Source organism: Bos indicus x Bos taurus, chromosome 7, assembly GCF_003369695.1.
Source record: "Bos indicus x Bos taurus breed Angus x Brahman F1 hybrid chromosome 7, Bos_hybrid_MaternalHap_v2.0, whole genome shotgun sequence".
NCBI classification, from domain to species: Eukaryota; Metazoa; Chordata; class Mammalia; order Artiodactyla; family Bovidae; genus Bos; species Bos indicus x Bos taurus.
In genome coordinates, this window is record NC_040082.1 from 32,625,387 (window position 1) to 32,650,344 (window position 24,958).

Below are 24,958 nucleotides of genomic sequence, written 5' to 3' on the forward strand. Positions count from 1 at the left end.
ATCTTCCTGACCCAGGGATTGAACCCAGGTCTCCCACACTGCAAGCAGATGCTTTACCCGTCTGAGCCACCAGGAACTGATGCTCTAACAATCCCTTTTATAAAAAGTGAGATTACACTGTTAAGCATTATGTGTGGTTGCTTTTCTTTCTTTTTTCTCCTTTTGTTATCTCTGAGATTCAACATGCGGCATAATGCAACATAAAAAGACTGATGTGCGCTTTCTGTGATAGGCAGCCTCTAAGATGGCCCACAGATCTCCACTTTCTGATACTCATTCCCCTGAGTGTGGGCTGGAATACCCAATATCTCACTTCCAATGAGTAGGATACACAAAAACAAACAAACATACAGAAAAAGCACTGGGTTGCCACTTTTGAGATTAAGCTATGAGAGAAAATGGCTTCCACTTGACACACTTCTTGTTCCCTCACTCTGAGGAAAACCAGCTGCCATGTTGCAATTTACAGTAGGTGGAAGTACCAATGGGGAGGAAAGAAGAGTAGTCTACAGACAACCAGTGGACCTGACCTACCAGCCATCACAAGAGGGGCTTAGAAGCAAGTCTTCCTCTAGTAGGGCCTTGAACTGACTACAACCTCAAGATCCCTCCATCGCAGCCTTGAGCAAACCCAGAGCCTGAGGTTCCCAGTTTGGCTGCACCAAGGTTCCTGACCTACAGAAACTGCGGGAGAATATTAACACATCTGTTGTTTAAGCTTCTAGGTTTTGAAGTAATTTGTTAAGCAGAAATAATAACTCATTTTGTTGCTAGGAGAAATAGAAAACAAATATATTTGCTTCTCTTTGCATGAAATACATTTTAACCTAAGGTTACATCCTTCTTATATTTTCAGTCTTAAAAATGACCTCCATTTTATGATTTGATTGTGATAATATATTCTAGTTTTCTAAGCATACAGTTGGCAAAATAAGTCTATTTGAGTCCCACATAAAAATTTTTACAATTTTTGTGTTTAATGAAATGTACAAGTTTAAGAACTTGTGCACCACACAATTTCCATACCTTTTATATTTTTCTGTCATTACTATTTCATGTAAAATAATATAAATGTTTATTTACATCTATGTTATCTAAATAAACTGGATTTCTGAGGTACAAGGACTACTGTTACTCATGCTCATTAGCATTGAGTGTAGTATCTGTTATAGAGTATAGAGGCTACAACTGTGTATTAAATGAGTGAATGAGTACAAGTATGGATTAATAAAAACATTAATTACAACACATATGTCAGAAACTCTTCTGAAATAGCCTGGCTTTATAACTCACATCATTATAGTATGAGAATTTTAGATACAATGGAAGATATATAGCATATCTTCTAGATCACTTCTATACATATGTTTCTTTGAACTAAAAAGTTGGAATAATTAGAATGCCCATTCTCTTTTCTGTCACACCACTATTTCCATGCTTATGTTCTATATATGACTCAGTTGAATATTGATTCAAATTTTAAGCTTTCTTTTCTATTCCTATCATTATAAAAATATAGTACATGTGAAATACTTATTTGTATACTGGGCCACTGATGATAACAATGACAAGTGTAATTAGATATAAAAAACTGCCAAAATATAAAATTCTTAGATTTACACATGACGAGACAAACAAAGATTCAGGAAGCACTCATGGTCATGCCACCCAGTCAATCAACTTTATGCAATCAGAAATATAAAAATTGGATTTAAGAGGAACTGAGAACTGTTGTATTAAGGTAATATCCTCAAAATTATGCTAGAAAAAAAAAAAGACTGGTTATATAGTACATGGGGAAAAATGTGGAAATTCTTCTGTATGTTCAACTGCTTAGCAAACTGTGAGCCCTAAAGTCACTGACATCCCAATAGAATCAAGTTAAATGCATTCGCATCTTAATAGAGGACAATGACTGATCAGCTGATTGTCAGTGTGAACCTTTTACAATATTGCACCATAACCAAACAGAAATCTCATCTCTAGCATGTCTAAAGCACATAGTATCATGATTACTGCAGTGTGTTGCACTTTTTAAAGGAACACAATGCTGTGAAACTAAATTGACAATGAGGTGATTTCAATAATAAATGTATGTGAAGTTTCTCTCAACAAGAATAAAGATGCCATTGTAGAAAATAGAATTGTGAGGGAATGGGAAAGTGAATGCTATGTTGTTTCCTGTCTTACCAGTGTCACTGTAAGGTAATTTGATGATTAAGCTACTGTATGATATTGAGAAGTGAACAAAACATGGTCAAGTCTACTGTAGAAAGCATGCTCTGACCGACCCCAGGTATTCATAACCCTGTGAAATCATTTCTTCTTGAATGTGGGCCAGGCTACTTGACTTGCTTTCTAATCAGTAGAGTATGCAAAATGTGATGGGATATCCCTTCCAAGATTAACTCATAAAAGACAGTAACTTTCATTTTGCTCATTCTCTGTCTCTCCCACCCTCTGCTTTTCCCTCCCTCTTGCGTGCCTACCTGGATGAAGGCAAATGTGATATGGAGAGGTAAACGAGTCAAGAAACTGAGGGCAGCCTCCAGTCAATAGTCAGTGAGAATCTCGGCTCTCTGTTCAAATTTCCTTAAGAAACTGAATCATGCAGACAGTCACATAAGTGACTTTGGAAGTAGACCCTTCCCCAGTTGAGCCTTGAAATGAGACCACAGATACTGCAGACATTTTGACTATAGCCTTTGAGAGATTCTGAATCAAAGGACCAGCTAAGCCCTAGCCGTATTCCACACCTACAGAAACTGTAAAATGATGTGCTATTGTTCCAAGCCAATGAGTTTGGGGGTAATATTACATAGCAATGGATAGCTAATGTACATCTCAATGCCATACATGGCTAGGAAATGTTAAGAAGACTTTTTCTATAGTTACATTAAGATTTTTTTTTTCTGGGATCAAATTTCTCTAACAAATGCTAAATGAAAGCGTGTGAGTTGCTCAGTCATGTCCAACTATTTGCAACTCCGTGGACTATAGTCGCAAAGGCTCCTCTGTACATGGAATTCTCCAGGCAAGAATACTAGAGTGGTTTGCCATTCCCTTCTCCAGGGGATCTTCCTGACCCAGAGATCAAACATAGGTCTCCTACATTACAGGGGGATTCTTTACTGTCTGAGTCACCAGGGAAGTCCAAATACTAAATATGTTTATATTAGGAACACTCATAGATGGACAGAGTAAACATCAAATTTTATTTTGATAATGAGTTTGAGATTTGGAAGGAATTTGATCAAAGTGAAACAGAGCAGGGCCCTATGGTCCTTTCCCCCCTTCCACCACCATGTCTTCCACCTGCCTTCAGTCTGTGCAAAAACTTTAGCCAAGAATAAGCTTAATCAGAGAAAGGAGAAAATGCAGAAGGAAAGCAGTTGAATAGAAAAAATAATAATAGTTCAATCATTAAACAAAGACAAGCACCTTTAGTTCCTCTTCCAGGACTATAGGCAATATTCTGAGACACATCCTTTGAGCTGACTTACAGACACTGAAACCCCCACCAAGTGGAAGAAGTTAACGACATGATGACCTGACTATAGTCATGACACAAGCTGCCACAATTCTGAGAACTGGCCTCAAAGAAATGGGAAGAAACCAACCCTGGGACTAAAGACTAACAGTAAAACAATCAAAATGCTGCTGATCAGACCACCACATGACCAATTTCACGATGACTGTCAGAGCTGACGGACTGTGCTGTTTCTGCTTGTAGCCCCCTCCCTCCACAAATGAAAGTCCTTACCCAATGACTGTCAGTAGGGAAGTTGGCCTTTGGACAAGCGTCTGCCCTCCCCCACTCTCCCCACCAGGTTGACAACCTTCTAAATAAATCAAACTATCCTTTCCACCAGGCTTGCTTCTCACCTATTGTCTTCTGCTGCTGCTGCTGCTAAGTCGCTTCAGTCGTGTCCAACTCTGTGTGACCCTATAGACGGCAGCCCACCAGGCCCTGCCATCCCTGGGATTCTCCAGGCAAGAACACTGGAGTGGGTTGCCATTTCCTCCTCCAATGCATGAAAGTGAAAAGTGAAAGTGAAGTCGCTCAGTCGTGTCCAACTCTTAGCGACCCCATGGACTGCAGCCTACCAGGCTCCTCCATCCATGGGATTTTCCAGGCAAGAGTAACTGGAGTGGGTTATCATTGCCTTCTCTGATTGTCTTCTGAGTGGTAAACAAAGTCCACTTTCGGTAACAAAAGGAAGCAGGTACTAAGCTAGGATCAAGGAAATCAAGTCAAGTCTAAACCAGGGCCGAGAAGAAAGCCTGATGTGGGCTGATAATGGATGTGCAGGAGTGTGGTGTAGATGGATACAAAGTGAGTGACATGACTGGTTTCTGTGACTAGCCCTGGCAAGGAACCATGGGAGCTTGGTATTCCTGGCATAAATGGGAAAAGCACAGAAGTCACAAGAACTCTCAGCAAGAGTCCCATAGGCCATCTAGGTGTTACAGTTTCTTGATTCTTATGCTTATTTCTTCATTTCCCAAAATCATGGAATACATCAGTTTTAGACATTGTTGGTTTTAACAAAAACCAACAGAGGCCTGCTTAAGCAAAACATTATTGGAAATGTGTGAAGAGGCTTGGAGGTTTTAAGAGAAAAGTTGAATATCTAGGCCTTGAGAAGAACAGTTTGGAGGAGATAATGCAAGAACTAATGGCTAGCTATCAATCATTTATGCCTTTGTCTTTACTCAGTATTGAAATTATCTGGAGAAGAAGTCTGACTGAACTAGCTTGATCTGTATGCTTGTCTCTGCCTTTCTTGCTGTGGTCAGTGAGGGTGTGTCCACATTTGGTCTAGTGTGTCATGTCCACCTTTGGGACAGTGGTTCAGTCCTACATGGAATCACGGAATGAGACTGAAAAGCAGTGGCTACCTAAAGGGAAACAAGGGTGCTGTTAATAAAAAATAAAGGACACTGGGTTGCTGCACAAGTTAAAACAGCATGCATTCACGATAGAAGCCACTGTGCAATCAGTAGAGCTGTCTCAGAATCAAAGTAATGTAATTCCTTTAACTGGCATCACTTTTAACAGGCTTGATGCATGTACTGACTAGTGCCTTAAAGGCACCATCTGACACTTGAAATACATTTGATGCTAGGTACAGAAGAAATTGCCTTTCCAGGGAAGGTGTGATCCACAGCTGCAACTTCATATCCTCTTTAAGCCGCAAAGAAAAATTCAACTGGCCCTTCAGATGAGGCTGCCCCAGGGCGAGAACTGTAGCAATTCATCCCATCTGGCACTTCCTGATACATAAGACTAGAGATGTTCAATGATGTTATACTAGTTTACAAGGAACTTTAAGCAGTTGCTCACTTCTTAGCTGCTATTTCCATTTATAATTACTAAATTGATCACTACCCTATTTATGTATGATAGAACATGACATAATGCGATTAAATGACTTATCCAAATGCATGCAAGATGGCATAGTTGAAATCAGAATACAGATTTCTAAGATCCTGTCAAATGCTCATTTTACTACACTTGCTACCTTATTTTCAATGCCCCATCACTACCTGATGGCATGTAATCACATATTCAGTTGACAAGAAGCTGAAGGGATAACTACCATATTGGATTTCTGAAACAGAATCCAGAAAAGTCGTGTTAAACTGGAATGCTGAGCCAAGTCAAAAATTCAGGAAGGATAAATGTCAAGCCCTGTACAAAGGAATGTGGAGTAAGTACAGGTAGGTTGACATATAACTTAACAGCAAATATTTTAAAAGGCCTGAAATTTAGTGAAATATGATAAATACAGGAATGAAAATGTGACCCAATTACCAACAACACAAGTCCACTCTGGAAAGTATTGACATGTATGTGTTAAGGGTCCTTCCTTTACTAAGTTCCCCAAACTGGAGTCATAAAAGTATCTGTACAATTTATTTTTGGAAACTTGGTCTCTTCTGAATCCTTTTCTAAACTGATACAGACAAGAAAGGACTTCCCTGGTAGCTCAGTGGTAAAGAACCCACCTGCAATGCAGGAGACAAAGGTTCAGTCCTTGGGTAGGGAAGATTTCCTGGAGAAGGAAATGGCTACCCACTCCAGTATTTTTGCATGGAAAATCGTATGGACAGAGAAGCCTGGTGGACTAGAGGCCATGGGATTGCAAAGAGTCAGACATGACTTAGAAACTAAACAACAACAACAGAAATTTAAGAAAAGAAATTTAAACATTTGTTTTCATATTTTTTAGAGCTTAAAAGAAGCCTTAAACAACCCAGGTGTCGCTTTTGTATGTCTCTAACATGGTTACCTCCTATAGAAATTTGTTTTCTCAAATTCCAGGAAGCTTTAAGTTGTCCCCTAAGTTGTTGCAGAAATTTGGAAGATGCCCTGTCCTGGTCTGGAGCCATCTACTTTCTCCTGAAACGGTCTGATTCTGATCTAGGAGTGAGCTTCCAGGTATGTTGTTGAATAATATCAATCCATGTCTCTAGACTCTCAGCTCCAACTGCTTATGGGGGGAGAATACTTGCACTAACCTGTGTTGGGACAGGTGGCCGATCTCTTCTTTGATTTGGAATTGAAACTAACGACAATCGGTTGGTGTGAGAAAATCTTAAAGCAAACGTGTAAAAGTGATAGCCAGGAATATTTTACAAGCCAGTCTGCAGAGAGAGAAAAAGGAGAAACCAAACCAGGTCTGTAGAGGAAATAAGAAATAAGATGGATACTGAGAAAGAGAAAGAAAAAGAGAAAAGAATGAAAGACAAACTTTATGAATGTTTTAAAACTCTACAGATACTTCTTTTCTTTTTTTTTGAAGGTTGGCTACATTTCTAGGCTTCATTTGCAAGAGACACCTCTGAATATTCATAGTCTCAATATTACAGAGTCATTGTTTGACTTAAGCAGGATACATACCAATAGTCCAAGATCTGAAGGAAGTCTATAGACCTTTCAAGCCCAAAGCACCAGCCAAAGTTCACAACCCATAAATCCCTCCCACTCTTTGATTTTATAGTTTCTTTCAACTTGTACCTAAAAAGGAAACACAAATTGTTGCAGTCAGTGTTACTTATCGGCGATGGCAATATCCATAGATTTAGACAAGATCTGAAATGATAACACACTAGGAACTACAGAAACCCCTCAATTACCAGCTTGGGAAAGAAATGACTAGGAAAGGTAAATGATCTGTCTGCAAAGAATGTAAAGAAACATTTAACTTAATGTTTCATGTAGGATGACTTTTTCTTAATGCAGGACCATTAAAATGAAATGGGTTCTTCTGAAAGGTAGTAAGTTCCCTGAAACTGGAAATATGCCAGCAATACCTAGACGTCCTCTTTGCAGTATCTGTAGGGGAAACTATCCAAGCATCAAATCAAATGAGTGGTTGTATTTGCTTATCTCTAAATTCTCTGCCAACTTCAAGATGCTATGATTCATCAATTTATCCCAAATGCCCATAAGATATACTGTAACTGTAAAATGTAATAAGAATCTCTATATGGCTAATAACATCTTGTTGAAATCACAATATATAGTACTAGGCAAAACCTTCTGATGGACAGGTATTATGAAAATATTCAAGGCGATAATATTTACCAATCATACGACCTGATCTCCAAACAAAGAAGAAATGACATTTCTCCTTTACAATGACATTTAAAGGTAGACTTTTGTTTAAGATCAACTGTGTAGAATAACGGCAATAAGTATAAGGTGGCTCAAATACACATTCAGTTTTGATGACATCATTTCTGAATTGTGTCTTCAGTTGAATCATCAAGCCTGAAGTACTGTGATCTCACGCTTCTAGAAAGCTTTACAATCGCATGTTTGCTATTGTCGTCAAGGTCACAAATTAAGCTCATTAGAAGCTTAAAGTTTTTAAAGTGCCTTGTTCCTCTTTTTCAAAAGTGTTTACTGGATAATCCAGACATCCTCAGATGGGTTCTTCTATTTTTTTATAAATTTATAATGCACTAACTGCTACTAGGGCACATTACAACAAAAAGATTAAGCCAGTTAAAGCACAATTACTAAATCTCGTTCAGCCGGATTCTCTGGTAGTCTTTAAGTACTCTTCTCTTTCAGACAATGGCGAGGGTGATGCGCAACGGGGTAACTGTGCTGTGCTTCCCACAACTCCTTCCCTCCAAATGTGTGCTGAGCACAAATGTGCTCAGTCACTCAGCTGTGTCTGACTCTTTGCGACTCCATGGACTACAGTCTGCCAGACTCCTCTGTCCGTGGAATTTTTCCATCAAGAATATTTGAGTGGGTTGCCATTCTTCCTCCAGGGAATCTTCCTGACCCAGGGATCAAACCAGCATCTTCTGCATTGGCAGATGGATTCTTTACCACTGAACCACCAGGGAAGCTCTTTCCCTCCCAAAACTCAGAGCCTATATGATATCAAGAATCTCTTCTCCTTCTTTATATTATTTAGGATTATCCATATGTACTAGGTTTAATGGTGTTACCCACAACATGCTTATGTCCTAACCCTTGGAAATGTGAATATTACCATATATAGTAAGTATTATCTTCTATGGCAAAAGATGCAGTGAAATTTAGGGTTTTGAGAGGAGATGATTACCCTGGATTTTACAGGTGGGCCCTAAATGTTTTCATGAGTGTCATTCTAGGATAGAGGCAAGGGAGATAAGACAGACATACAGAAGAGGAATAGACAATTTGAGATGGAGGCAGAACTGGAATGATGCGGTCTGAAGCCAATGATATTATTAGTAACCACCAGAAGCTGGAAGTGAGAAAAATTAGAATCTCCTTAGAGTCTTCGAAGGAAGGAGATCTTGTTGACCTCCTGGTTTCTGGCCGCTTGTTTATTAAATATTTACTTATTTTTTGCATCTGTTGTTGAGTTAGGATGACAGACTCTCACTTCAATAATGTTATTTTTAAAGACATGTCCTGCATAGACAATCCATACAGAGAGATATAAAGAGGTTCTATAAACATATTAAAGTATATTAATCTCCATTCATGGTAAGGAACGTAGAATCAAAACTACTCTGCAGTACCATTTCTAAACTATCAGGCTGGCAAAAATTCAAAGGCTTGACAATTCCCACTGTGCTGGATAGCCTGTGGAGAAGCAGGCTTTGACAGTACTGGTGGGAATGTAAAATGGTATAACACTTATGGAGAGGAATTTGAAGATATTTTATCAAACTACATTATATTTGTCCCTCAATCCAATAGTCCTACCTCCAGGAATTCAACCTGAAGATATAAATAAAAAACATAAAAATGCAGTAATAATATACATATGAATAAAATGAATCATTGAAGCATTATTTGTAGTTGCAAAAACTGGAAACTTACCCAAGCATTTTTAGGAGAGTGTATAAATTTAGCGGAGTGCTATGCTGCTATAAAAAAGAATGAGGGAGGACCTTATTAACAAAACATATTGTTAAGTGAAATGGCAAAGTGTAATACAACATCATAAACATTATAAAATGGGCTTCTCTTGTGGTTCAGTGGTAAACAATCTGCCTACCAATACAGAAGACATGGGTTCTGTCCCTGGATTGGGATAATCCCCTGGAGAAGGACATGGCAACCCACTCTGATATTCTTACCTGTAAAATCTCATGGACAGAGGAGCCTGGCAGGCTACAGTCCATGGGGTTGCAAAAGAATCGGACACAACTTAGCAACTAAATAACTGTTAAGTGAAACTGCAGAGTGTAAAATAATGTACATGTAAGGCTACATATTGTATAAAAAAGAATAGAAAATAAGAAAATGCATTCACTTCCTTATCACTTCAAACAACACAAGAAGCATAAACTTGAAAAAATGAAGTTGTTTAACTACCCAGGGTGAGGTGGAGGAAAGGAAAAGAGAAAGAATGATACTTCTTTGAGTATACTGTTATGAGTAGTTCTGACATTTGAAGCATGTTAATATCCTACATATTTTAAAATATTAGTTAATATGAATGGGAAGAGAAAAAAATGCCAAGTGAACATCGCAATTACACTGGAAGGAGAAAAAAGAAAGAACCCATCTAACTACTTGTGAAGAGAACATTTAGCTACAGACCCTTAGTCTTGGGCAGAGTAGGCTTTAGGATGGAATGGCAGAATGCAAATAAATCCTAAATACTTTTCAGTAGTTTTGTTTATAATCGAAAGGACAAAGAAGAGAAGAAAAGTGAAAGAAAAGAAAAGAAAAACAATAATTATACAACAAAGAAAGAAATGGGCAACGCCTTGAACAGATGTTAAACTTAACACCATTCATGAGGACAGATGGACATTGTGTGGCTCCAGATGAAGCGCAAGATCTGTCTACTCAGTAGCACAGCAGTGAGAATGCATAAGCACAGTCTAGTCAACAAGCAAATATCAAACCAACATGCAATGAGAAATATTCTATTTTTTATAAAGGGGGAGGTTTTTGTTTTCAAAAATGCAAAAGTCATTAAAGACAAAGAAAGGATATGTAAAAGATCCAGATTAGGGGACTAAAAAGATGTGACTAGTAAATGTAATATCAGATCCTAAATTCGATTTTGTACCCATAGAGGGAAAAAAAAAAAAATGCTATAAAGGAGGTTATTAGATCACTGACCAAATTAAAGGTGGATGGTAGTTTAGACAAAAGTATTGTATATATGTAAATTTATGAAGTTGTCAACAATAATGTGGCTATAAAAGAAAATATCCCATTCTTTGGAAATCTTACACTGAAGAATTTATGAATTTATGAAGAATTTATAAAATCAATTTATGAATCAAGGCCATGATATATGAAATTTATCTATATCCATCTATATATACATATATATATAAAGAGGGAATGAGAGAATATAAATGATTAAGCAAATGAAATAAAATATTAAGAATAGGCAAATTTAAATGAAAGGTTTACAGATATTTTTTGTACTATTTTGGTGATATTTTACAAGGTTAAAATCACCCCAAGCAAAAAGGAAATCTAAAATATATCCAAAACCAGAAAAGTTTTAAATCTTGAAATTGCTCAATGCCAACATAAAAAGTTATTTCTACTTAACATATTTTATAATCATGATACATCTATCCACTATCCTGCCCTGTCCCCGAAATGTACACACAAACATCTCAAGCCTCACAGAGCTTAAAACCTAATTGAGATATTGAAAAATGTCACTTAAGAGTAAAATAAACAACTCAGGTCTCACATATCAATAAATGCTAAGTGAAAGGTACATGTAACAGCTACTTTGGACATTTATTCCTTATCTAATTGAAATTCTACTTTTTATAATTTCTGCTCTTTCTTTTTTACCCAGTGAGTTGCTGAAAAAAATGGTTTTACTTTTTGCTACATAACCTTACATTTACTTGAAAACCTGTTGAAATATTCTGTATCTTTCATTCTTCAGCTTGAGGAATTCAACTTCCTCAAATTTGTTGATCTTGCTCATATTCATTTCCTTCTTCAAGTTCATTGCATGCTGATCAGCTGCCATTTATGCAAGCCTGAAGCTAACAAAAGATGCTTTACCATCAGTCTTCTGGGTCTAAGTATCACAACTTCTGTTGCTTGCTTCAAATCATAAATGTGGGGTTTGGTTGACTAGATTTTTCACCTATTATTGGATCTTTTCCCCAATGTTAAAAAGAAGTTGTGTTTTTTATTTTTTGTTTTTTTCCACCAGTAGAGCAGAAAACTCTGATACATGCTGACAAAATTTCATTTACCTACAGATTTTCACATCACATAGATTATTGCTATATTAATCACTACTATACTTTTAAGTATGTCGAAAATTTTCTGTCAAGTTAAAATTTTACTCCAAAAGTATTTGAGCATAAAATTTGATTACATTAATTTCCTCCATTCATAAAATGGAATATTTTTTAAAAGTAGATTTTGCTGTTTGCAAACTGTGGTTTGTTTTTTGTTAATTAGGATAGTGGAAAAATAATAATACCTTTAAAGATAGCTTGTGTAAGAAGTCTATCTGACATTAGAACAGAAATGATGACCTTTTTAAATTACTGCATAAGCACTATGAGTAAGCCAAAGGAAGTTTAAATTCTATCCATTTAAGCCATGTCAAGGTTGGGGACTTGAAGTTCAAATATCCCTACAACAGCTTGACAATAGTTCAAATGTCTGTCAGCAAAATATGTAAACCATTTTAATATACTGAATATTGCATGAGTTTACAAGAACCTTCTTTATATTTATATTTCTACTTGTGTAACTTTCAGAATCTTATAGCCTTTTTCAATCCTTATGAATTCTTCATTCCTTCCTCTCTCCCTCCTTCTTTTCCTCTCTTCCTTCTTTCTGATTTTCCTTCCTTCTTTCCTGATGGGGGAAGCAAATGAATCATAATTTTTCACTGACATTTCACTATGTCTCAAATAAGTGTGGAAGTCTGAGATTCCAGTTTATTTCTGCAATTGTTTACTAGTCATGATTCATTCCTCCTTTTAAATATATCATCACCTTTCTTTATTGTCTTTCTTTTAGTCATAAACATGGACAAGAAAGTGTACTTTTTTAGTCATTCATCCATTATTTTTTAATTTATGTGTGTAATTTATTTATTAATTCACTTACTCATTTCATCATGTTCCAGACACAATCAAAAGTTGACATAAAATCATAAAAAGAATTGTGTTTGTTTTTTAAGTTCCCTACCTGAGTCTCCCAATTAGAGGCAGCATCTGTTTTTTGATTTCAGGTTTGTAGCCAGCCAGGATGATCTATTTAAAGTGTACAAAGGGATGAACTTGAAAAAACAATTAAATATGTTCATTGCTAATGAATAATTTTCATGCTAGGTTAGCCCATAAGAAAGTAAAGAGATTTACACCATGGGCTGATCTTAGGAACCATCTAGTTCCCTAATTCATGTCGTGCATGCATGCTCAGTCATGTCCTACTCTTTGTGACCCCATGGACTTTAGCCTGCCAGGCTTCTCTGTCCATGGGATTTTTCCAGGCAAATATACTGGAGGAAATTACCATTTCCTTCCCCAGGGGGTCTTCCAGACCTGGGGATCAAGCCTGCGTCTCTTGTGTCTCCTGCATTGGTAGGCAGATTCTTTACTATTGAGCCACTGGGGAAGCCCAGTTCACGCTCACCCACTGGCTAAAAATGGATTCAAATGAATTCATCAGTATTCAGACTACCAGCCACATAGGAGAGATTTTCACTGTCAAGCCTAATGAGTTATTACTAATGGCAGGTAGTTTCCTGCAACAGCTGATGACATTTGTCTGGAATAAGAAAAGTATAAATGGGTTCCATGACAACTTATTCTGGCAGTAGGAAAAGAAGGAGAATGCAGAAAGGATACACCACTTGAAGGTGTAGGTTTAAAGGTTCAAGAAGACACACTTTCTATCACACACTTGCCTTGGGTCATTTGGTACAGAAAGAAGAATATTCTGTAGATATTCAGTTAAAGATGGAGAGGATCATGCTTCTCAGTTTAAAAAAAAAAAAGAAAGAAACCTTTCCAGGAATCTTCTAGAACATCCAGTAGGTATTGTCTCACTAGAGATGTCATAGCCCCATTTTACAACTGAGGTTTTGGTTTATGTCCTTTAAAATTTTTACTTAAAGAACAGAGATCATCACCCTTTAAAGACTTGAAGACCATCAGCATACTTGAGCAAGTTGTGTCTCTTGTGACCTCTTATTTTGATTTCTTCAATAGAGGGCAATGTCCTTAAAACTGTTTCTTATTCATCTTTGCTTCCTAAGGACTCAAGTAATTGATCAGTTTGATTGGTACTAACTGTATCAGTCAATGGGACTCATTCTATTGTCAATCACTCTCCTACTTTTTAAATCTGAATTTTGCAATTCAGAGTTCATGATCTGAGGCACAGTCAGCACTCGGTCTTGTTTTTGCTGACTATATAGAGCTTCTCCGTCTTCAGCTGCAAATAATATAATCAATCTGACTTCAGTATTGACCATCTGGTGATGTCCATGTGTAAAGTCATCTCTTATGTTGTTGGAAGAGGGTGTTTGCTATGACCAGTGCGTTCTCTTGGCAAAACTCTGTTAGCCTTTGCTCTGCTTCATTTTGTACTCAAGGACAACCGGGTAACTCTTAACTTCCTACTTTTACATTCTAGTCCCCTGTGATGAAAAGGACATCTTTTTTTTTTTTTTGGTGTTAGTTCTAGAAGGTCTTGTAGGTCTTCATAGAACTGTTCCACTTCAGCTTCTTTGGCATTAGTGGTTGGGGCATAGACTTGGATTACTGTGGTACTGAATGGCTTGCCTTGGAAACGAATAGAGATCATTCTGTTGCTTTTGAGATTGCACCCAAATACTGCATTTGGACTCTTTTGTTGACTATGAGGGCTACTCCATTTCTTCTAAGGGATTCTTGCCCACAGTAGTAGATATAATGGTCATCCGAATTAAATTCACCCACTCCCGTCCATTTTAGTTCACTGATTTCTAAAATGTTAATATTCATTCTTGCCATCTCCTGTTTGACCACTTCCAATTTACCTTGATTCAGGGATAAGACATTCCAAGTTCCTATGCAATATTGTTCTTTACAGCATCAGACTTTACTTTCACCACCAGATACATCCACAGCTGGGTGTTGTTATTGCTTTGGCTCAGCCTCTTCATTTGGAAGGACTGATGTTGTAGCTGAAACTCCAATACTTTGGCCATCTGATGTGAAGAGCTGACTCATTTGAAAGGACCTTGATGCTGGGAAAGATTGAGGGCAGGAGGTGAAGGTGATGACAGAGGATGAGATGGTTGGATGGCATCACCAACTCGATGGACATGGGCTTGTGTGAACTCCGGGATTGTTGATGGACAGGGAGGCCTGGTGTACTGTGGTTCATGGGGTTGCAAAGAGTCGGACACAACTGAGCGAGTGAACTCAACTCAACTTCATTCCCTCTGGAGCTATTTCTCTGCTCTTCTCCAGTAGCATACTGGGAACCTACCGACCTGGGGAGTTTGCTTTCAGTGTCATATCTTTTTGCCTTTTCATACTGTTCATGCGGTTCTCAAGGAAAAACTGCTGAAGTGGTTTGCCATTCTCTTCTCCAGTGGACCACGTTTTATCAGTACTCTCTGCCATGACCCACCTGTCTTGAGTGGCCCTACATGGCATGGCTCAAAGTTTTAGTTAGACAAGATTGTAATCCATGTGATCAGTTTGGTTAGTATTCTGTGATTGTGGTTTTCATTCTGTCTGCCCTCTGATGGATGAAGATAAGAGGCTTGAGGAAGCTTCCTGATGGGAGGGACTGGCTGTGGGGAAAACTGGGTCTTGCTCTAGTGGGCAAGGCCATGCTCAGTAAATCTTTAATCCAATTTTCTGCTGATGGGTGGGGTTGTGTTCCCTCCTTATATTTTGGCCAATTCAATTTTATAGTAGTACATCCTTTTTAACATGAGGCCAGTAAAAAAATATGTGACTATATTTTTCCTCAATTTCCTCTATATTTTGCCTTCTTATGAAACTATGATAATGAGAGCATAAATAGAGAGGAGGGTTAACAAAGGAGAAAGAAGTTGAAGAAGGGAAGAAAGAGGGATTTAAAGGCATTCTGTGTCTATAAGGCTATCTTTTTCTGTATACACATATTGCAACATTTGCACACATATCTAATCAAAACAGGCAGAACTTATGAAAAAAACTTAACAGATTTATACTAATAACTCATCAATATTCAAAAGCTTAAATTCTTTTTTAATTAAGTAAGCTAACTAAAATGAAAATGCCAAAGTGGAGAAAAATACTCATAAAACACTTAAAGAAAATGATAATATTAAGCCTTTACTCTGAAAATAGTAGATATATCAACAGAAACTTGGGTAAAATGATTCATAAACAAAATATAAATGACTTGTAAAATATAAAAATAAGTAAATCACGAGAAAAATAAATGAATGTAAACAACAAAACAGAATTAAAATCCACTGGAACAGTGTGATTTGAATCAATCTTTCTGGTGTATGTCAGTCTTGATCACAAATTGTAGAAATGTGACTTGGACTTTGACATTTCACCTATAAAAATGATCTATAGGGTAAAAAAGAAGATACATACATAATAGCAAAACAGACATAACTTGAAAGTACTCTCAAATATGTGATTTGAAAAATTAAATACCAAATATTGTATAGTCATAAGCAAATTCTGCTTTCATAAAACAAATATGATGACAAATGCAATTGTATAGTTTATTTTATAAATATAAAGATAGGCTTTAGAATATGCAATCTGTAATCTTTAAAAATGCAAACTAATGTTTTACACCCACACACACAGTGTGAACACATTTACAGGAGTATAAACATATGTATTTGTGTGAGCAAATCAAAAAGCTAGAGGTATTTTACCAATATTAACACTGATAGACTTGTGAATGGTGTTTCATCATAAGTTTTACAGTATTTTCATCACTGATATCTATTATTTTTTATCAGGAAACAAATTTATTTAAGAAAGAGGAGATTGCTGTAATTTCTAATTTTTGTCTTTGTTTAATTTTGTTGTTTGCATATGTTTTGCTTAGTCATTCAGTCATGTCCAACTCTTTGCAACCCCATGGGTTGTAGTCCACAAGGCTCCTCTGTCCATGGAACTCTCCAGGCAAGAATACTGGAGTGAATTGCAATGCTGTCCTCCAGGGCATCTTTCCAACCCAGGATCAACGCCAGGTCTCCCACATTGCAGGCAGATTCTTTACCAACTGGGCCACCAGGGAAGCCCTAATAATTTTCACTATATTATGGTATTAAAAAATAGTTTTTTATTTTATTAAAAATTTCATATTCTTTAATATATAACTATTTGGGGATATAAGGGTGGGATTTTATAAAGAACAAAGTTGAATTATTTTACTCAGTTTTTTTTAAACCAGTTCACACAGTAACTGGCTACTCACATCACTATCTGAATTCATTGTAAGAAACTAACTTTGGAAAAGTGCTTTATGAAAGTACAATTCATGCCATTTAAAAAATCACTTAACCCATTTAATGTTAGATAATGATTACATATAAGATAAAAGCTTAAAAGAGAACTTAGGGGAGATACCATGCCTTAACATTTTTGTCTCCTGAGACCTTAATATGCTAGAAAGGGAAAAAGAAAATCATAAAGAAGTTTTTGGGTCTCAATTTTATTTAAAGTCGCCGAGATGGCATCTCCAGACTGCTCTTACAAAATAATTACCTTCACCAAATGGCAATTAGGGGAGATTGCATAACTCTTACCAGGCTGTTGTCACATGGGAAAATCACTTAGCTTCTACAACTTGCTGTGAAAACATCATTGGTTGTGAAAAAAGAAAAAAGGCAGAGCTGATGCTGAGGAAATGCAAGGACATCTCCTCTTACAGGCAGACATGTGGACTCTTCTACAAGGACAGCTCACAACAGCACTTTCCTCCATTGTAATACCTCTGGTCACTCCGGGATCTGAGGTGCTTTGGAGTATTGAAGGTTACAGAGAGATGATATGGGGAAGACTGTTTTAAAATTAGAGTAGGTATTTATTTCAAAGACAATTTTCAGGAAATACCTGGCTTGTTTAGGTGCCTTGGGTTCTGGTCTGGAACTACTTTTTGCTTCTCAAATGCTGTTTAGGAGCAAGTCCTCACATGTCACAGGACAGTCTTCCTGTTGACAATTTTGACCTTTATTAATTCAGGTCTGCTCAGTCTCCACCACCGATCTGTCAATTCTGACACCTTGTCACACTCTGATTTTGCAGAGAGAATGCTGAAAGAGTTCCCAGGCCACCACGCTGGTTGACTTCATACCAGAGAGAAAATAATAGCAATAATAATAACAAATCCTGGACCAACATCATTTGCTTTCTATGCCTAAACGCAGGCCCAATAGAAGTTGCACTGAGGATTACTTATAGGTTCCCAAGAGTTCTCAAGATGAATACCAGACATTCTACAGGGATGGTTATACTATTCATATGCTGATATAAATTGGTTTTCATGAGTAAATTTCCTGCTTTGCCCTTTTCTGCTGAAATATGTCCCTTGTTGCAGGAGACTGCAATAAAGCAATGCTGTGTGTTTTTTAATCTGTGGAAAGTTGAAAAGGTTACATGCTGTGTGTGAGTTCTCTATTCTCAAAATATACATACTCATTCCATGAAACAAACAAACAAAAAAAAAATCAGCATAATTTAACAGATCCCTGTGTCTTTGTTATCCCTACGCTATCGTTTTCTGGCAAAGAAGGTGTAAAAGTAACTTTGCAGAGAAACAGCAGTTTGTTTTTGTAAATTTCAATTGGCAATCATGACCTTAAGTCTTTTCTGTGCAAGGAAACTAAATATGAGAGTTATGTACCCTGAGATTAACTTATTACATTATAGCAATGACACTCAGTGATGTTTAACCAATAAAGTAAACCGTAGTTTGCTGACACGTATTTAAAACTCAGGTATTTCTGTTTTACTAGTATTTCTTCAGATTAGCAGAGAAGGCAATGGCACCCCACTCCAGTACTCTTGCCTGGAAAATCCCATGGATGGAAGAGCCTGGTGGGCTGCAATCCTTGGGGTCGCTAAGAGTCGGACACGACTGAGCGACTTCACTTTCACTTTTTCACTTTCATGCATTGGAGAAAGAAATGGCAACCCACTCCAGTGTTCTTGCCTGGAGAATCCCAGGGACAGGGGAGCCTGGTGGGCTGACGTCTATGGGGTCTCACAGAGTCAGACACAACTGAAGTGACTTAGCAGCAGCAGCAGCTTCAGATTAGCCACAACGTGACTATTATTGAACGAACATCCCTCATCAACTATGCTATCATTATGTAAGTGGTATTAGTTATTTTACAATATTGTTAATGTTTAATTTGAATCAATCACTGATTTTAGTCACTTTCCTTAAAAGTAGCCAGCATAAGGAAAATGGAGGCTGTGGAACACACAAACTTTCTCTGTGTAGGGCTAACTGGGTTTTAGAGAGATTATATCATCAAAGTTGGAAATAGAAGTTTAAAGAAATTGGACATTGAGGAAATGCCATCATTCAACATGCCATTCAACAGATGTAAGTATCAGAGAAGCTATATAAGTTGTACAAGTTGCACAGCACATGAGAAGTGCAGTCTGTAGCCTCATTCCTTTCCTTCCATGGGCTTATCTTAACAGTCACCTTGTTAGTTACATATGCAAACAATGTAAAAAGAAAGAGCCCCAAACCTCAGGCATTTTGAGTTCATTAACACTCCAACAGTCACTGAGTTATCCCTTGCTTTACAGAAGGAAAAAAAAAACAAGAATTTTACTTAAATATGATAGAAGTTCATCTTTGAAATAGCAATAAGTCTTCAAACTTTAAAACTGAGGGATGGAGATATGAAATGGCCACCATCATATTTTTACTACTTCTTTTCCCTTCAAATCCACATATGGGTGAAAGAACAGTAGACCAAAGGGCAGGTCAGTGGATTATCACAGTAAAAGCTATGACGAGGAAGGATGTACCATGTGCTAGGAGAACTTCATATTCCTCTATCACTGATTCTTGCTTCCTAATTCAGGTAGAAATTCTTCAGAGAGCATGCCACAGCAAAACAGACCTAACCTGTAAACTCTAGTTCAGAGACAAACATGTTTTTTAGTAAGCTGTAATCTGCCGTAAAATAATGTAGATGTGCGCTGCTTAATCACTCAGTCATGTCCAACTCTTTGCGACCCCACAGACTGTAGCCCACCAGGCTTCTCTGTCCATGGGATTCTCTAGGCAAGAATACTGGAGTAGGTTGCCATGCCCTCTTCCAGGGGATCTTACGGACCAAGGGATAAAAGCCAGGTCTCCCGCAGTGCAGGCAGATTCTTTAACATCAGAGCCACCAGGGAAGCCCAAAATAATGTAGATAATAATTTAGATAATGTAAATAAATCATGAGTTATTTTAAGAAGTAGGGATTCAGATTTTTTCATTGAATTTCACACAGAATGTTAAAAATGAAAGTACTGAAGTGTAATTTGGGGGTAATGTATGCAAAAATAGATGACCTGAGAATGCACATGTTAGGTTACAGGGAAACAAACATACAATTTTAAATATCCTTTATTAAATAACAATTACATATCTGGCACATATTCTCTCTTTTGAAAGATACTCAACTTTCCTTTCAAAGGAATATATTGCTCTAGAGCTTCCAACATAAATATACACATCTATTTATGGATATTTATGATGCTTTTGAACTGTGGTGTTGGAGAAGACTCTTGAGTGTCCCTTGGACTGCAAGGAGATCCAACCAGTCCATTCTAAAGGAGATCAGCCCTGGGTGTTCTTGGAAGGAATGATGCTAAAGCTGAAACTCCAGTTCTTTGGCCACCTCATGCGAAAAGTTGACTCATTGGAAAAGACTCTGATGCTGGGAGGGATTGGGGGCAGGAGGAAAAGGGGACGACAGAAGATGAGATGGCTGGATGGCATCACCGACTTGATGGACATGAGTTTGAGTGAACTCCGGGAGATGGTGATGGACAGGGAGGCCTGGCATGCTGCGATTCATGGGGTCGCACAGAGTCAGACACAACTGGGCAACTGAACTGAACTGAACTGACTGATATTTACTTATATATTATATTTAAATACACTTTTTTCAGATTAGGATTATTATAAAAATACATAGAAAAAATGCAAAAAAGTACATATTTTCAAATATTCCTAAACTATTAACACACAAATATAATATTTGGACTGTTAATCCCAAACCAGAAGACACAGAAGTCTTAGGTGAAAGACCCCTGGAGAAAGAAATGGCAACCCACTCTAGTATTCTTGCCTGAAAAATCCTATGGACAGAGGAAACTGGTGGGCTATGGTACATAGTCTCGCAAAGTTAGACATGACTGAGCACACTCACACAAATCCCCAACCAGTATTATCTTTTCACTGAAGCAATGTTCTAAATATGCAAATTTGACCACTTATTTCTTATTAAGATATTTAAAGCAATCAATTATTTGCTGTATTATTTGTTTTGCAAAATTTAACCTATTTGAAAGGGAAAGTGTTAGTCTCTCAGTTGTGTCTGACTCTTGTGTGACCCCATGGACTATAGCCTGCCAGGCTCCTCTGTCCATAAGGATTGTCCAGGCAAGAATACTGGAGTGGGTTGCCATGCCCTTCTCCAGGGGATCTTCCCAATCTGGGGATTGAACCCAGGTCTCCTGCATTGCAGGCAGATTCTTGACCATCAGAACCACCAGGGCAGACCTCAACCTATTTGATCACAAACAAACAAACTTCTTTCATGATTTTACTGGATTGGTCAAATATGTCTTTATGTGTATGAAAATGGAAAAGTCACTTGCAGTAGATACATTGATCCATTTCTTCTAGCACAGGTACTACTAGAAAACTTAGTTTACCAGATGTGTGTTAGTGTTGGAAGGAATGTCTACTACTTCCAACAACATTAGGATTTTATATATTGCTTTTTACCAAAGATTTTATAATTATAGCTGATCTTTAATGCAAAAATAAAGCACAACAGTATGTGATATGTCAGTATGATCATAATCATACCTGCAGACTTCGTGTAAATGTATCCATTTTCTGGAAGCTCTCTTTAAATTAAGGACTGCAGTGTAAGTTTGTTGTATGGATCACTTAAAACAGCTTGCCCCACATGTGTTCCAAAGAAGCTGACTTGCTAATCTGCTACAAATAGCCCTCAGAATTCACCTAACTTTGAGAAATATTCCCATTGTAGACTCATAATGCACCCTCATATGTTAAAGATGCTTCGATGTTGAGATTATCATACTTAAAGATAATTTCTCCTTTTTTCATCTTACCACATGCCAGGGTTCAGTATTAGGAAACACATCAATAGGGCCCTGGAGAAATCTAGGAAGGAGGTCATCAAATAAGTATAAAGAAAGGTCATAACACTCTTCAACTCATGTAATTCCTTAAACCTCTGCAACCTCCCAGTAATTTCTCACCACTGGGGTAAAATAACAAAAATTTTTTTTAAAGCAAGAAATAAATCCAGCCCAATATGTGTTATTTCTTTTATCACAATTATTCAACATTGTTTAATTATTGTATGTAGTAGGATAGGAAGCAGGAATTTGCTTTAAGTAATTCATGAAACTGTCCATATATCATCAAGGTCATCATTCCTGCCTTTATATTCTGTACTCTGCCTTTCCCCATGCAGCGGAACATGGCATTAATAATAATGTCTAATTAATGGATACCTATCTATTTCACTGAAGAAAGTTGTATGGCACATTTCCAGAGTCATAGGAGTGCTCTTTTAGAGAGCTGAAAGCTAATCTCGATTTTTCAATGCCAGTGTCAAAGATGTTCGCCACCGTACCATATTGTGCTCAGTTGAAATTTCACATACAAAACTTCTCACCAAATCAAAAATAAGGAGAAATTATTTGCAACATACATGCAAATAAACAGAAGAGGATTCCTTTGTCTCTGACTTCTGTGAAGTCATTAAAAATATTTTATTCTACACTAAATAAATGTTACTGTCAAAGTTTTCATTTGATTTTTTCACAGGTCTTCAACGTGGAATAATCAGGTGTAAATATTAATATGACTACTTGGGAAAGATGGGAAAAATAATGAAGTCATATGGAGGCAATTGACATTGCTTAGGAGATGAAGAAATTTACAAAATGAGGTCTGCAGCCACTGTATCACAAAGCTTTCTCTTGGGAAAAGCCTATGCTTCTGATAAAAGTATGGGCTTTCTTTTCTTTAGACATAAAATATATAAATGTCATAGAATTTGTTTAACAAGAAGAACTATTAGTAATCATCTATTGAAAAACAAATGGAAAAAATAAATCCTTTTTCTGGATTGAATGTATATGTCCCCCCTACCCTGAAATTCATATGTTGAAATCCTAACTCTCAGTGTAATGGTAACAGGAAGTAGGGCCTTTGGAGATGATTAGGTCATGAGGGTGTGGTCTTCATGAATGGGATAAGTGCCCTAATAAAAGATGACAGAGAGCTGCCTTACCCCTTCTACCATGTAAAGACACAGTGAGAAAATGGCAATTTATGCACCAAGAGGAGGGATCTTGCCAGAGACTGTATCTTTAGCTCCCAGATCTTATATTTCTCAGCCTCCAGAACTGTCAGAAATAAATGCTTGTTGTTTAAGCTACTCAGCCTATGTTTTTTTTGTTTGTTTGTTTGTTATAGCAACTTGGAAGAACTAAGAAACTGGTACAAACTGCTATATTTTGTAAAGACAATATCAAGACAACTTGTTTTGAACTGAAAAAGTAATGTATTTAGAAATAAAGTATACGGATATCAGAATTATTTTAACCACAAGAACCATTAGCAATCATCTATTTAAAAACAAATAGAAAAAGTCTTCAAATGCATATGAATAACCTGGACCCCTATGATATTATAGGATTGGCTAAAAGGCACACAGCTGGTAAATTGCAGATTTACACAAACCACCAGATTTTCTGATTCCCTATACATAACTATCCCACTATCCATAAAATTTAACTGATTCTGGAAAGCTAAGTGTCACTATATAAAATATGAGTTACAGTTTAAAAGAATGCATTCTACTTAAACACTACAACTAAAAGTAAAGAAGAAAATATAGTATCAGTTCAGTTCAGTTCAGTCGCTCAGTCGTGTCTGACTCTTTGCGACCCCATGAATCGCAGCACGCCAGGCCTCCCTGTCCATCACCAACTTCGGAGTTCACTCAAATTCACGTCCATCGAGTCGGTGATGCCATCCAGCCATCTCATCCTCTGTAGTCCCCTTTTCCTCCTGCCTCCAATGTAAACTATACAGATTTTATAGAGGGAAGAATAAGATGACCCAAGTTATGGTTCTCAAATTTATTAGCCTATGCTTGAGTCTCAGTTTTCTTTTCTATATATATTACAGTGATGATAAATCATGTAGCAGAGTGGTTCATGAGGATTAAAAAAAAAGAAAACTGATATAATGCAATTTTGGTATGCTCTAAATACAAAAAGTTATAGGAAGCACAATTATCTCCACTGGACTAATGGGGGCGGGGGGGGATGTTAAGCTGATAAAGTATCTGACCAAGTGATCAGTTCCCAGTGCATTTACCAAACACTGCATAAGGAGAACTATTCTGACTACACCTTCAAAACAAAGAAATTCCTGATTTGCCTCTTTTTGCCGCTTTCATAATTATGAAGTATAGACCATGAGGGAAAAAGCTTCCAGTTAAATGTAAGTTTTCTGGTTGACTAGATTTCACGCAGCTGAGAGCAAGGAATTACTAAACTGATGTGGTCAGTGCTACAAACCAAGGCTAGTGGAGTGTCCTGCTGGCTCCTGCCTCTAGAATTTTTTAAACCGCAATAGATATAAACTCAAGGGTGGGGAAAGGGAAAGTGACACTTAAAAGCAGCCAAGTGGTTTCTAACTCTCAAGTGTCAGAAACTTCAATGCCTTATTTCTTTAGGCAGAATGCTCCTTTGTTCTGTGAAAACTATCTAACTGAGCCTTTTAGTTATGCAAATGTAAAGCAAATACTCTCCTCTGAAATGGAGATAGAATTCTAAAGATCAAAAACTGCTTCTTGGGTAAGGATACAAAAAGTTGTCTACTTGGGTTGTCTTAGAAAATGCCTTACTAAGAAATTTGCCTGGCTCCTTGACTGAGCCTCAGTGATTGGGACTGAAAGGTGAAAACTCTTTTTATAAGATAATGTATCATATTTTGGGTCCAGGAAATGAAGCGTCCCTCAGAGTAGTTACTTCCAATTTCTATCCAGAAGCTATCCTCATTCTTGTATTCTATTCTACTGCTATTATTTTGTCACTGTATTTTCTGAGTTATTTTTGTAACTTTAAGAACTGTGTTCTTCATTTCTAAATCACTTTTGTTCTTTTTCAGCTTTCTTCTCCTTTTTATAGTCTCTTTTTGGTTCCTCATTTTGTGATTTGATGATATACT